The sequence below is a fragment of the Eulemur rufifrons genome, chromosome 30, assembly GCF_041146395.1.
Source record: "Eulemur rufifrons isolate Redbay chromosome 30, OSU_ERuf_1, whole genome shotgun sequence".
Classification (NCBI taxonomy): Eukaryota; Metazoa; Chordata; class Mammalia; order Primates; family Lemuridae; genus Eulemur; species Eulemur rufifrons.
Window position 1 is genome coordinate 42,561,671 of NC_091012.1, and position 14,211 is coordinate 42,575,881.

Sequence of the window (14,211 nt, forward strand, 5' to 3'; positions counted from 1 at the left end):
GGGGAGGAACCTTGTATCATTTGTCTCTTTATCTGGTGCAATGTTTCATTCATGATAGGCATTAATAAATACTTGTTTGAAGGAAATTAAGGAGCAAAGAGAAAGATAAAGGCTAAGAAAGAAAGAAATATGAACACAGAGAGGGTACAGAAGGAGGCACAGGGTGGAGATAGGAGGATCTCATGCATGTCCAGCTCTTTTTTCCTGCAATGATGCCAGATCTTTTTCTTTCCCATTGGTACCCAACTCAGACATTTTTCCTAATAACCATCCAAAACAACCCCTAATTTACTTTAGTAGCTGGTTTTCATCACTGCTTACTTATTACCTAGTCTGGTTGTTTACCTGTGCTGGCAACACCAATTATTTACTTGTTGTTCTCTATCAGGTAACATTATACAACTGTCTATTTCATGTTTGTTTATTTATTTATTTATTTATTTTTTATTTTTTGTATTTCAACATATTGTGGGGGTACAAAAGTTTAGGTTACATATATTGCCCTTGTCCCCCCACCCCGAGTCAGAGCTTCTATTTCATGTTTTAAGAGGCTCTTAACCCTAACCCTAATCCCAACCCTAACCATTATCCCTTCTAGCTTATCTCTTTTCATCTATCCACAGAAAGTATCCTCTACCAGTACCCTCTCTAACTATAAAAATTTAACCAGTACTGAACAGGAAATCACTTCTGCCACTACTGTCAGTCCCAACCTACTCAAAACTTATTTCTGGGCCATATGATAATACATTGTTCTCCTCTAAGATTACACTTGCAGAGTGACATGTTGGAGGTATCAATGTTTAAGGATAGGGAATGTGTCCTGTGTTTTATTAGCCGGAGCACTCTGTATGCTGATCTTAATTTGGGGAACTAAGTGGGAGACATGGAGGAACTTGAACTGAGAGTTCATTTTAAATACTTGTCATGGCCTTGATCCATCTAGTAGGTCATAGTTCCTCTCTATTGAGCCAGTCCCTTCTTCTCTCTAAGTAAATTAAATGTAACAAATGTATATTGAGCACCTGCAATGTGCATGACTCTGTACTATCTGCTATGTTCCTATAGCACTCTATGCATACTTCTATTAGAGCAGTCTTTATTACATTGTAGGTTTAGAGTTCTGTTTTGCCACTAGACTGAGACAGAGACTGTGTTTTGTCATGTGTACCCAGTGGTCATTACAGTATTGAGGACAAAAAGGGTGCTCAATAAATGTTGCAAAGATAAATGTATATATACTTTAAAGGGAATAGAGATAAGTGAAAGACATGGTCCCTGCACTGGAAGAGGTCACCATCTAGTACGTAGAAAGGGAGAAACAAGTCTTGCCACTGTGTGTTATAGAACCCAGTGAACAACAGAGATGCATTTTGACCAGAGGATCTTTGGTGTATTTAAATTAGAACTCAGTGAAACTTTGGGGGCTTATTAATGTCTATGACAGATCTATTCTGTGGTTCTAAATTTCATGTGTTGTCTTCAAGAGAGACTTTTATTTTGTCTTATAATTTCATGATTAATGACTACGTTTATGTTCCCACTAATATTTTTTTCTCACCATGGAATAAAGGACTAATATTAAAAATAAAAGTAGATATCTTGCTATTGATGGGAGAGGAAGGGGGGAAATGAGAAAGTAGAGGAAGAGTAACCAAATTTTCTGAATCCAACACTGATATGGATATTCTGACAAATATGAGTCAATACTCAGAAACAACATGATGGACTATTAGAGGTTGAAGTTACCCCAGATATTTGAGTTATGAGAAACAATATGGTGTGTAAAGATGTGGCCTCTGCTGACAGACCTGGGTTTGAATCTTGGCTCTGCCATTTCCGTGTGGATTTGGACAAATCCTCTAACCTCTCTGAGCTTCACTTTTGTCATCTGTAAAGTAATTTCTGCCTCAGAGTAATGTTATAAATATTAAATCAGATTATTCATAAACATTATCCCTGGTATACAATAAGCACTCAAATTTATTTCTATGCTATTATTATTACAGGAGCCTAAATGTGCTGCTCAAGTGATGCAGATATTGACTGGAAGTTGGACAAGATGACCTTTTAGGTTATTCCAGGCCTAAGACTCTGAGTTTATAATTCTTTGGCTGAGGGAAAAATAAACTACTCACCAATGCCTGTGCTGATCGGATAACCCCAAAGCCCAGACACACTGCATAATTCTCTGACAGCAATAACTCAGCTGGCAGTTCCCAGGCAGAGATGTGGGAAAAAGTCCAATATCCGGGTGGCACTAGGATCTACAACTTCCTGTTGTCTGCCTAGTGAAATTTGACCAGATAAGAACAGTTAATAAGAAGCTCTCCAGATAGAAAAGCTCCTTTTATCTCTGAATGTGAATATATTGATGTTAAATACCTGAATGAGTGAGGTTAGTTTGAATAGTCTTCTTGTTATTGCAAGAAATAAGGAAAAGTGGTCAGGAAAACTTGAAAAACTCTTCTTCATAATTGTGGTGCAAACTGAGAGAAGTCTCTTTTTATTCTAAAAAAAATGATGGCTCCACTGCCCATGTGAGAGTAGAAGCATCAGATTTTAAGAGCTGGACCCAAAGGTATCCTCATTGCTGTGCCTAAGGAGAAACCAAGTCTCATAACCTGGGCCTGCTTTCTGCAATATTTTGCAAGTCATGCCACATTCCCCTCAAAGATTTACCCTGGGGTCCCCAAATAGTTCCAGCTGGACTCAGTCACTTGAACGAGAAAGCAAGCATTGCAATTAAAACATTTAATGGCTATAAACTCAGTTGCAAGAAGTTCTTGTCTTTTGGATACTCAAGGGACAGAGTCCCTGGGCAATAACTTATTATTTCCTTTGCTTGCTCTACAATGATTACAGAGACTATCTAGGTAAATATTTTGATAATTAGATTATCCTAGTGACCCATCCTCATTTTCTTTCCTTGAAACAATTTCCTACATGTGATCATATGCCCTCTTTTCTCCTCCTGTCATGAGGGGTGACTTGTATGGTATTTTTACTATAAAATTTCAGGGACTGCATTCATGGCTTAAACTCCTTTTGTAAGCAAACTCAAGCTATGGACATGATAAAGATTTAGCAAGACAACAGCATAACTTAGTATTTGAGTGAGAGTGCTGTTATCAGGCAATCCCTAGTTGAAATCTCCATTCTTCCACGTGCTAATTGTTTGACCTCTAACTTCTCTGAATCTCAGTTTCTTCATCTGGAGAATAGATATGATTATAGTAGTACTTATGTAATATGGTTGTTTTGGAGATAAAATAAAATAATGCACAGCAGTGTTTGATTCAAGTGTTCAGTAAATGGTAGCTGCTGTCATTAAGAAGCAGATTTCTTCAGCATCTTCACAAGCTGAGAGGATGCAGCTGAAGTGGCAACTGTGTATACAAGCACTTTATGAAGTTTGAGGTAATTCTAAGAGTATACCATCAATCATTCTGTTGAGTTGGCATATTCTAGGGTTTGAGGTATATGTAGGGGGCTGCAACTGCATTCCTTTAGGATTCCTTCAACTTCTTGGACTATAGCTATATTAGGGAATGTGTGGGCAGTAGCAATTTGGAACACCAAAATCGTTCGTCATTAAAGCAAAGCAAGTGAAAAATAGCCTTTAGTTATGTTGTAACATGACAGGATAAGCACTGGGATACGATATCTTGTGCCTGTCTTACTGTTTTACTTCTCCAGCAAAAGGTTGACAGTTCCCTATTTAGTTTTTCCCTCAGATGTTATAAACCCAATGCAGTGGTTGAAATGCATTTATAATTCTTGCATTGGGATATGGCCTGGATAATTTGGAAAGCAAAGCTGAGATGTTCTGTGATGAACTCCCATTCTATTAGGAATGAAAAACACATCTGAGATCTGCATCCAAAGACAGAAGAAGGGAAACTGAAAGGCATAATGGATTGGCCTTTTATACATTTAGGATTGGACTTGAAGGGCTAAGAGTATGGAATTGTTCATTTACATTGCTGGAATATCAGTTACTCAGTACAAAGGTGTTTGTTAAGACAGTGAGACCTGGATCTCAAGGCACTTGCATGAACTTGAAATACTATACGTATTCTATTTTGCTTCTCTGAGGCTTATATTTTATTTCTTTTGAAAATTGAAGTGAAATTTACGTATAGTTAAATATACATATCTTAAGTGTAAACTATATGAATTCTAAAATATATATAATCTCTATATAACCACAACCTCAGTAAAGATATAGACTATTTCTATAATCCCCAAAAGTTCTCTTGTGTTCCTTTCTAGTCAATCAGTACCCCCATCAGCAACCACTGTTCTGTTTCTATTTTCCCAGATTAGTTTTGCCAGTTCTTTGACTTTATCTACATGAAAGCATACACTATGAACATTTTTGTGTTTAACTTTTTTTTACTTAACATTTTTGAGAATTATCCATGTGGTTGTTTATTTTTTTATTATTACTCAGTAATATTCCATTGCATGAATGTGCTATAATTTGTTTATCTATCCTCCTGTTGATGGAATTGGGGTTGGTTTTGATTTGGGTCTATGTTAAATATTGTTGCTATGAACATTCATGTGCAAATCGTTTTGTGGACATATGTTTTCAGTTCTTTTGAGTGAATACTTAGGAATCTAGTGGATGCGTCATAGAGTAGATATAGGTTTAATTTTTAAGAAGTTTTCAGATTTTTAAAAAGTTGTTTGTACCATTTTCCATGCTCACCAACAATATATGAAAGTCAATTTTCAGTTGCTCTATATCCTTGCCAATATTTGGTATTGTTGGTATTTTTAATTTTAGCCATTCTAGTTGGTGTATGGTAGAATCTAATTATTTTAACTATTTTGAAATAACTTTAGATTTAGTGAAAAGTTTTAAAGATAGTACAGAGAGTTCCCTTTCATTTTTCACTTTAAGATCACCCTCTTAGTGTGGCTTTAATTTGCATTTCCCTAACGACAAATAATGCTGAGTACATGTGTCTATCGGCAGTTCGCATACCTTCCTTTGTGAAGTATATGCTCAAGTTTTTTGCCCATTTTTATTAGGTTATCTTTTTGTTATTGATTTTTAGGAATTCATTATATATTCCAAATATTATATTGTATCAAATATAAACATTGTGAATATTTTCTCCTGGTGATTTGCCTTTTCATTTCCTGAATGGTGTTTCTGAAGAGCAAAAGTCTTTAATTTTGATGAAGTTTTGTTTATCCATTTTTATTTATTTATTTATTTAATTTCAGCTTATAATGGGGGTACAAAAGTTTAGGTTATGTATATTGCCCATGCACTCCCATCCCCCCGAGTCAGAGCTTCAAGCGTGTCCATTCCCCAGACAGTGTGATTAGTGGTTTTTGGGTTCTGTCCAGAAAATCTTTGTCATTGCCAATGTCATAAAGATGTTCTCCTATTTTCTTTTAGAAACCTTGTAGTTTTAGCATTCACTTTGGTCCATCATTCATATTGAATTAATTTTTGAGTATGATAAGAATAGAGGTTCATTTTGTTTTTCCATATAGGTATCTGCCTTGGGTTAGCAAACTGTGGCCCATTGGCCAAATCTGTCTTGCTGTCTGTCTTTGTATGACTCTCAAACTAAGAATATTCATTTTAAAAGGATTATAAATACAAAAGCAAAGATGTGAAAGAGATACTATGTGGCTTGCAAAATCTAAAATATTATTATTTGGTCCTTTGCACAATGTTTGCCTACCCTTGCTTTATGCTATTATTGTTACATCTATTACATCTACATATGATATATATCCCTTAAGACAAGGTGATACATTTTATTTTAGCAATCACATGAATTATAAAGAAATTAAGATGAAACGGGCAAAAATGTTTTGGTATTTCCCTAGATATATATAATTTTCAATGCTTTTCATTTCATTTTGAGAATCTCAGTTTTCATCTGTCAAAATTTCCCTTCAGCATAAAGAACTTATTTTATCATTTCCTATTGCACAGTTCTACAGATGACAAATTTTGTTACTTCTATTTCATTTTATTTGAAATGTCTTTATTTTGCCTTCATTCTTAAAGAATCTTCTCATTGGATGCAGTAGTCTGGGTTTATGGTTTGTTTTATTTTTTTGGCACTTTAAATATATTTTTCCACTTTGGCCTCTTTGTTTTCTGATGAGAATTAATCTAATTATTTTCCCTTATATGTATTATGTTGCTTTTCTCTTACTGCTCTTGATATTTGCTCTTTATTCTTGGATGACAACAATTTGACTATGGGGTGCCTTGCTATGGCCTTTTTCATGCCTTATTCTACTTGATGGTTTTAGACATCTTATAATAAATCTGTAAATTTATGCTTTTGTTTAATTTTGGGAAATTTTCAGCCATTTTATTTTCAAATTTTTTTCTGTTCCATTTTCTGTCTTTTATTATTTTGGGACTACAATTCCACTCATTTTAGACTGTGGATATTTTCTAATAGGTCACCAAGGCTTTATACATTTTTTATCAGTGATTTTTTTCTCTGTGCTTTTTACATTGGTCAATTTTCAAATTAAATTTGTTTTTCCTCTGTCATCTCCATTCTGCATTTAAGTAAATCCAGTGAATTTAATTTCAGATATTGTATTTTCAGTTCTATAATTTTGTCTTTTTGAATTAATTAATTTATTTATTTGCTGAGAATTTCTGTCTTTTCATTCAAGTACAGTCATGTGTTTCTTAACAATGGGGATACATTCTGAGAAATATGCCATCAGGCCATTTCATCATAGTGCGAACATCATAGAGAGTACTTACATAAACCTAGATGTTATAGTGTATTCCATTACATAGCTCCTTTATCATCTTATGGGACTACTGTTGCAGGTGCAGTCTGTCATTGTCTGAAACGCTGTTATGCAGTGCATGACTGGCTGTAATTTTTTTTTATTTCACTGGGAATAGCTAGAAAAATGTTTTCAAACACATGTCTGCCAATTCTATCATTTGTGTTAGCTAGTGAAAGGTTTCAGTTGATTTTCTTTTATATTGAGAATGTATAATATTTTCCTGTTTCTTTACAGGTTGGATTGCATCACAGACATTATAATAAAAGTTAAATTGTAAAGGATCTAATTCTGTTATTTTTTTCCCTGATGAGTGTTTCTTTCTTTTTTTTTTTTTAAACTGGCAATTATCTCAGTTGTGCTCAAACTGCAAACGCTGATTTTTGAGTGGAAGCTCCAATCTTATTTCATATCTTTTGTATTTAACTGAGCTTTCAACCTGCTTTGTGGTTCAGGGGTTAGCCAAATATGTGGTCAGATAGAATTTTGGAATTCATTCCCTTGGTGTTTTCCTTCCAGATATCCCCTCTTTCTCCAGCACTGTTGTTTCTCTGGATTCATTTTTCCGTATCCCCAGAAGAGAAAGACCACCTCCCCTACCACCAGCCCTCTGCATACCATGCTGCCTACACATGGCCTTAGCTAAAACTCCTGAAAATGGGAACTCATTTTGTGTAACTCCTCTCCTCTGAGTATGGCCCCTTCAGTTTCCTCCTCAGTGTCTCTAAGTAGGTGAATTTTATATTATGTCTGGAATTTGTAGTTGTTATTTGTAGGAGTGTTATAGTCTAGTAAGATCTTACTCAGCTATGACCAAAACTGAAAGTCATCTCTCTCTATTTTTTTCCTCATCAGATCTACTAGGGGTTTAACTGTTTTATTAATATGGTCAAAGAATAAACATTTTGCTTTACTTATTTTCTGTTTTCTTGTTCATTTGTTTCTGCTCTTATTTCTTCCCCTCTTTTTACTCTGGGCTTAATCTGCTCATCTTTTCCTAGCTTTTTACAGTTGAAATATAGATAACTGATTTTAAACCTTTGTTCTTTTACATATAAACATTTAAAGATATATCCTTTGAGGCACTGCTTTAGTTGTATTTATTTTTTTTTAATTTTTTTTATTTTTTATTTTTTTTATTTCAGCTCATTATGGGGGTAAAAAAGTTCAGGTTATATATATTGTATTTCATGAATTTTTATATTGTATTTTCACTTTCATTCAGTTTGAAGTATTCTCTGATTTTTCTTGTGAGTTCTTCCTTAACTCATGTGTTACTCAATAGTATGTTATTTATTTATTTATTTTTAATTTTTTTAATTCTTATTTCAGCATGTTGTGAGGGTACAAAAGTTTAGGTTACATATATTGCCCTTTCCCTCCGCCCCCCCAAGTCAGAGCTTCAAGCGTGTCCACCCCCTAGACGGTGCACATCACACTCATGATGTATGTATACACCCATTCTCCTCCCCTAAATTCCAAATATGTAAGTTTTTTTTCAGGATATTCTTTTGCTGTTGATGTCTAATCTATTTCCTTTGTGGCCAGGAAACACATTCTGTTAGATTTCAATATTGGAAATTTATCAAGACTTATTTTATGGCCCAGCAGTGTTTTATAAATGTGAATTCAGTAAATGTGGTCGATTTTGTTGTAAAAACCTTCTTTACTTTTTTCCTATATGGGATAATTTGTACCACTCTGTCTCCAAGTTTATTAAGCATGTTTTTCTATAATCTCCAAGCCAGTAAATTTCTATTTTAAAAATCATACTTTCAGTCCTACAATATCCATTTGGTACTTTTTTTTATAGTTTTGATGTCTGTATTGGGATACCCATTTGTCCACTTATTTTGACCACCTTATCTTTTAAGTCCTTGAACATATTTATAATAGCTTTTTAAATGTCATCTGCTAATTCAACCTTGGGATCATAATGGATTCAAATTTATTAACTTTTTCTAATAATTTTGTTGAGTTTTTATTCATTTCTTATAATATTTGATTGCATAGTAGAAACTATTGATGATATTTTATAGAGATTCTTGATTCTCATTTCTTTCTCCTAAGAGTATTTTGATTTTTGTTCTAGCTGACTTTTAAATTATAGGCTGATCATCTTGAGCTTCTGAAGCCTTCATTTTACACATTGTTAGTGTGGGCCTGACTCAGTTTTGCTCTTAGTTTTAGGGTGAATCCTTAATCTTTGGACATAGTCTTTATTTCTAAGGCATAGTCTTTCTGAAATTTCAATAGAAAGCCTAAGGTATTTACCAAGGTCTTCCAAATAAATGGAATTTGGCTACCAAGCTCTGTGTCACTATGGTGAGCAACTTCTGAAATCTCTGTTCCAATTCTTCAGCCTTATTTCTGTTGCTTGCTGCTAGTGTTCTTATTGTTTTCTCTGTACATCTCTATGTCAGGACATTTTACATAAAAATTGGGGCACACCTCTTTATGACATGCTCCTTTCTGGTATTTCCCCCTTTAACTTCTAGCTACTCTGGTAAACCCCAAACTCATGCTCTAATACCTCACACCAATCTCACCCAGTGTGGTTTCTTTCTTTTAACAGTTGAGTGTGGCTTCTACTTGCTTTTGGGTGCTCTCTAGTGCCTTCAGAGTCATGGGTCACTTAACTTTGGGGGTATGCTCTGAGAAATGTGACATGTTGTGCCAATATCGTAGAGTGTACTTAAACAATCTGAGACAGTATGGCCTACTACACACCTAGACTATATGGTATAATCTATTACCCCTAGGCTACAAACCTGTATAGCATGTTACTGCACTGAATAATGTAGGCAATTGTAATGCAATGGTGAATATTTGTGATCTGAACATATCTAAACATAGACAAGATAATGAGACTGTAAGTGACTCCAAAGGCCATTCAGACTATATATATCACTAGCCTAGCTAAAGGAAAGTCATTTTGCTTCCAATATGCTTTCAGCTTGTTCTGTCTTAAAAGTTTAGAATTAACCCGCTGCTTGCTTACACAGCTGTCAGGCATAAGATTAGAAAACAACCTTAAGGAAAAGAGATGAAGAGTCTGGAACAGGCCAACCTCAGACTGATGATAAGATCCACCAGATGACCTATTGTTTGCTGATAACCACTGAACAAGCCATCATGACTCACACAAAGCTTGCTTTCTTCCATGAACCCCCTTTACCCGTTCCCTTTATAAGTTGCTCAGTAAGCAGAGAAAGATGAGATGGTTTTTAAGACAATAGTCCACCATCTCCTCAGGCTGCTGACACTTGAATAAACCACCTTTCCTTCACCAACACTTTCCTCTAGTGTTTGGTTCTCAGGTGGTAGGCAGCAGAACCTTTGTTTGGTAACAGGACCATGAATGGAGCTTGCAGGACTAGAAGTTTCTCTGGATGAGTCAGTGAGTGAGTGGTGAGTGAATGTGAAGGCCTGGGACTTTACCGTACACTACTAAACACTGTACACTTAGGTTACACTAAATTTATTAAAAAATTCTTTCTTCAATAATAAATTATCAGCTTACTGTAACTTTTGTACTCCATAACCTTTTAAATTTTTTTTGTTGTTTGACTTTTTTGTAATAACACTTAGCTTAAAACACAAACACATTGTACAGATGTACAAAAATATTTTCTTTCTTTATATCCTTATTCTGTAAGTTTCTTTGAGTTTTTTTTTTTACTTTTTAAACTTTTTTCCTAAAAACTAAGACACAAACACACAGATTAGCCTACGCCTTCACAGGTCAGGATCAGCAATGTCACTGTCTTCTACCTCTACATTTTGTCCCACTGGAGGATCTTCAGGAGCAACAACAGGCATGGAGCTGTCATCTCCTGTGATAATAATACCTTTTTCTAGGATACCTCCTGAAGGACCTTCCCAAGGCTGTTTTTCAGTTCACTTTTTTTAAAAAAATAAGTAGAAGAAGTACACTCTAAAATGATGACAACAGGTATAGTATAGTAAATACATAAACCAGTAACATAGTTGTTTATTATCATTATCAACTACTACATACTGTACATTCTTGTATTGCTATACTTTTATACAACTGACAGTGCAATAGGTTTGTTTACACCAGCCTCACCACAAACATGTAATGGGTTGTGCTACAACATTACAACAACCATGACATTCCTAGGCAATATGAATTTTCAGCTCCATTATAATCTTATAGGACCACCTTTGTACATGCGGTTCTTTTTGACCAAAATGTCAGTATGCAGTGCTTAACTATAGTTTATTTTTAATATTTTGTACAGAGGTGTTTTTTTTAAATCTATGAGATGATGGTCTAAAATGAACCATTCTGCCATACCAGACTCCAAACCCACTCTGGGGACAAGAATCCCTATTCAATAAATGGTGCTGGGAGAATTGGTTAGCCACTTGTAGAAGACTGAAACAGGACCTACAGCTTTCACCTCTCACAAAAATCAAATCACGGTGGATCACAGACTTAAACCTTAGGCATGATACAATCAGAATTCTAGAAGAAAATGTAGGAAAGACTCTTACAGACATTGGCCTAGGTAAAGAATTTATGAAGAAGACCCCCAAGGCAATCACAGCAGCAACAAAAATAAATGAATGGGACATGATTAAATTAAAAAGCTTCTGCACAGCCAAAGAAACAGTCCAGAGAATAAACAGACCACCTACAGAATGGGAAAAAATTTTTGCATACTACACATCAGATAAAGGACTGATAACAAGAATCTATTTAGAACTCAGGAAAATCAGCAAGAAAAAATCAAACAACCCTATCAAAAAGTGGGCAAATGACATGAATAGAAACTTCTCAAAAGAAGATATAAGAATGGCTAACAAACATATGAAAAAATACTCAACATCCCTAATCATCAGAGAAATGCAAATCAAAACCACAATGAGATATCACTTAACCCCACTGAGAATGGCCTTTATCAAAAAAACCCAAAACAACACATGTTGGCGTGGATGTGGAGAGACATGAACACTCATACACTGCTGGTGGGACTGCAAACTAGTGCAACCCCTGTGGAAAGCATTATGGAGGTATCTTAAACAGATTCAAGTAGACCTGCCATTTGATCCAGCAATCCCATTATTGGGCATATACCCAAAGGAAAAAAGGTCATTCTATAACAAAGACACATGTACCTGAATGTTTATAGCAGCACAATTCACAATAGCAAAGATGTGTAAACAACCCAAATGCCCATCAATACATGATTGGATTAGTAAGCAGTGGTATATGTATACCATGGAATATTACTCAGCTATAAGAAATAATGAAGATATGACATCTCTATGGTTCTCCTGGAGAGAGTTGGAACCCATTATATTAAGTGAAGTATCCCAAGAATGGAAAAACAAGCATCACATGTACTCACCAGAAAATTGGTTTCCCTGATCATCACCTAAATACACATCTGTGAACGACACAGATATCAGACTGATGTGGGGGGTGGGGGAGGGAATGGGTGTATGCCTACATGATGAGTGCATTGCGCACCGTTTGGGGAATGGTAACGCTTGAAGGTGCTGACTCGGGAAGGGGGGGTGGGGAAGGGAGGGATATATACCTACATGATGGGTGCAACGCACACTATCTGGGGAACAGACACGCCTGGAGCTCTGACTTGGGGGAAAAGGCGGTACATGGGCAACGTATGTAACCTGCAATTCTGTATCCCCCATAACAATAAGATGAAATAAAAAAAATATTTTAAAGGGAAAAAAAAGACTATTGAAAAGAGAAAAAAAAATAACCTTTGCATGATATATCTCACATAATAAAATGTGCAGATGTGCTAACAAGCAAAAATAAAAGTCAAAGTTATCTGTAGTTTCCCACATATTACATATCTCTATCTCAGGGTTGGGGAGCTATGTAACCTCACTTATTCTTTCAGTAATCTACTTGCAAAATGGAATATAATATTTATACCTATTGTACATCATAGAAACCGCCAGTTTGTTTGGTCAATTGTCTATTCTCATCTTACTTGGCCTATTGGCAGCATTTGATGGATTTAATAATTGGCTCCTCCTTCATATCCTTTGTTTTCCACCACAATATACGCTTTCTTTACCTACCTTCTAGCTAACTAGCCCCTCCATGTCAGTATTCTTTGCAGACTATTTTTCTCCATTGTCTCTTAAGGTTGGACGCCCTCAGGTCTCAGTTCTTGGACTTTTTGTCTTCTCTAGCTACGTATCTCTTTGTGATCTCACCCAGTCCTGTGGCTTTTAATTTATTCTATATGTTGACAATTTCCACATTTATATTTCCAGTTCACATCTCTCCCCTGAACTCCAGATTCATATATTTACATGCTTAACTGACATTGATTCTTTTTTATTTAATAAGTATCTCAAAATTAACATGTGAAAAATTGAACTCTCATTCTTTCCCTACACTTTCTTTCTCCAAAATATTTCCTGATATCCTCCTACTCCATTATGTCCATTCTGCTATTCCAGTTTTTTACAATATAAACATTTGAGTCATCCTTGACATTTTTCACACCCCTGGTCTAATCCATCATTGAATCTTAGTGATCCTTGATTCAAATTATTTAAAAAAATTCTATCACTTCTCACCACTTTTATTACTACCTTGTTCTAAGACACCATCATCTTTTACCTAAGCTATTGAAATATCCTTCTAAGTAGTCTCTATGCTTCCACCCTGCATCTGTTAATTTTTTATGCAATAGTCAGAGTGATCCTTTTAAAATTTGAGTCAGATCAGTACACTCCACTGCTCAAACTCCTTCAAAAACCTGCCATTTCCCTAAAAGTTAAAACCCTTGAGAAGAACTTTCCAAATGGTGAAATAACTCCAAAAACCTGCTTTTCTATAAAAGCAATGAAAACACTGGCAACAATTGTCAAAATAAACTTTTCTAGAATTCTGGAAATTAACCAAAAGTTTACAATAATCCGGGAATCATTCATTCAAGAAAGAAGGCATGATCTCAATAAGAAGTGACCTTTGTGATGTTTTAATTTGCTTTAATCCCATGCTTTCTTCCTACCTCCATGATATCCTTGAAAATTAACAGCCACACAACTATGCTAGCCACGAAAACCAGAAGTTTAACAGCCACTAAAGAGGATATAACAGGTCTGAAGTTCCCCCAAACCCCTATCCTCACAGAATTACCACTATTTGACCTGACTGGTAGATTGCTGAAAAGTTCTAGTTCTCCGGAGGTCTTTTTATTTGAACTGACTCAGAAGTCACTCTGTGTAAACAGCCCTATTCTCAGGACATTTCTAAAAAGTAATAGTGGAACTTGTTTAACAATGCAGCTACTTGAGGTGGTATTACCAGTTGGGACTAGCAAGAGACTGACTTAAAAAAATTAAAAGGAAAAGTGATTGGATGAGATGGTCATAGGGGCCTTTAAAAAATTTTGGTAT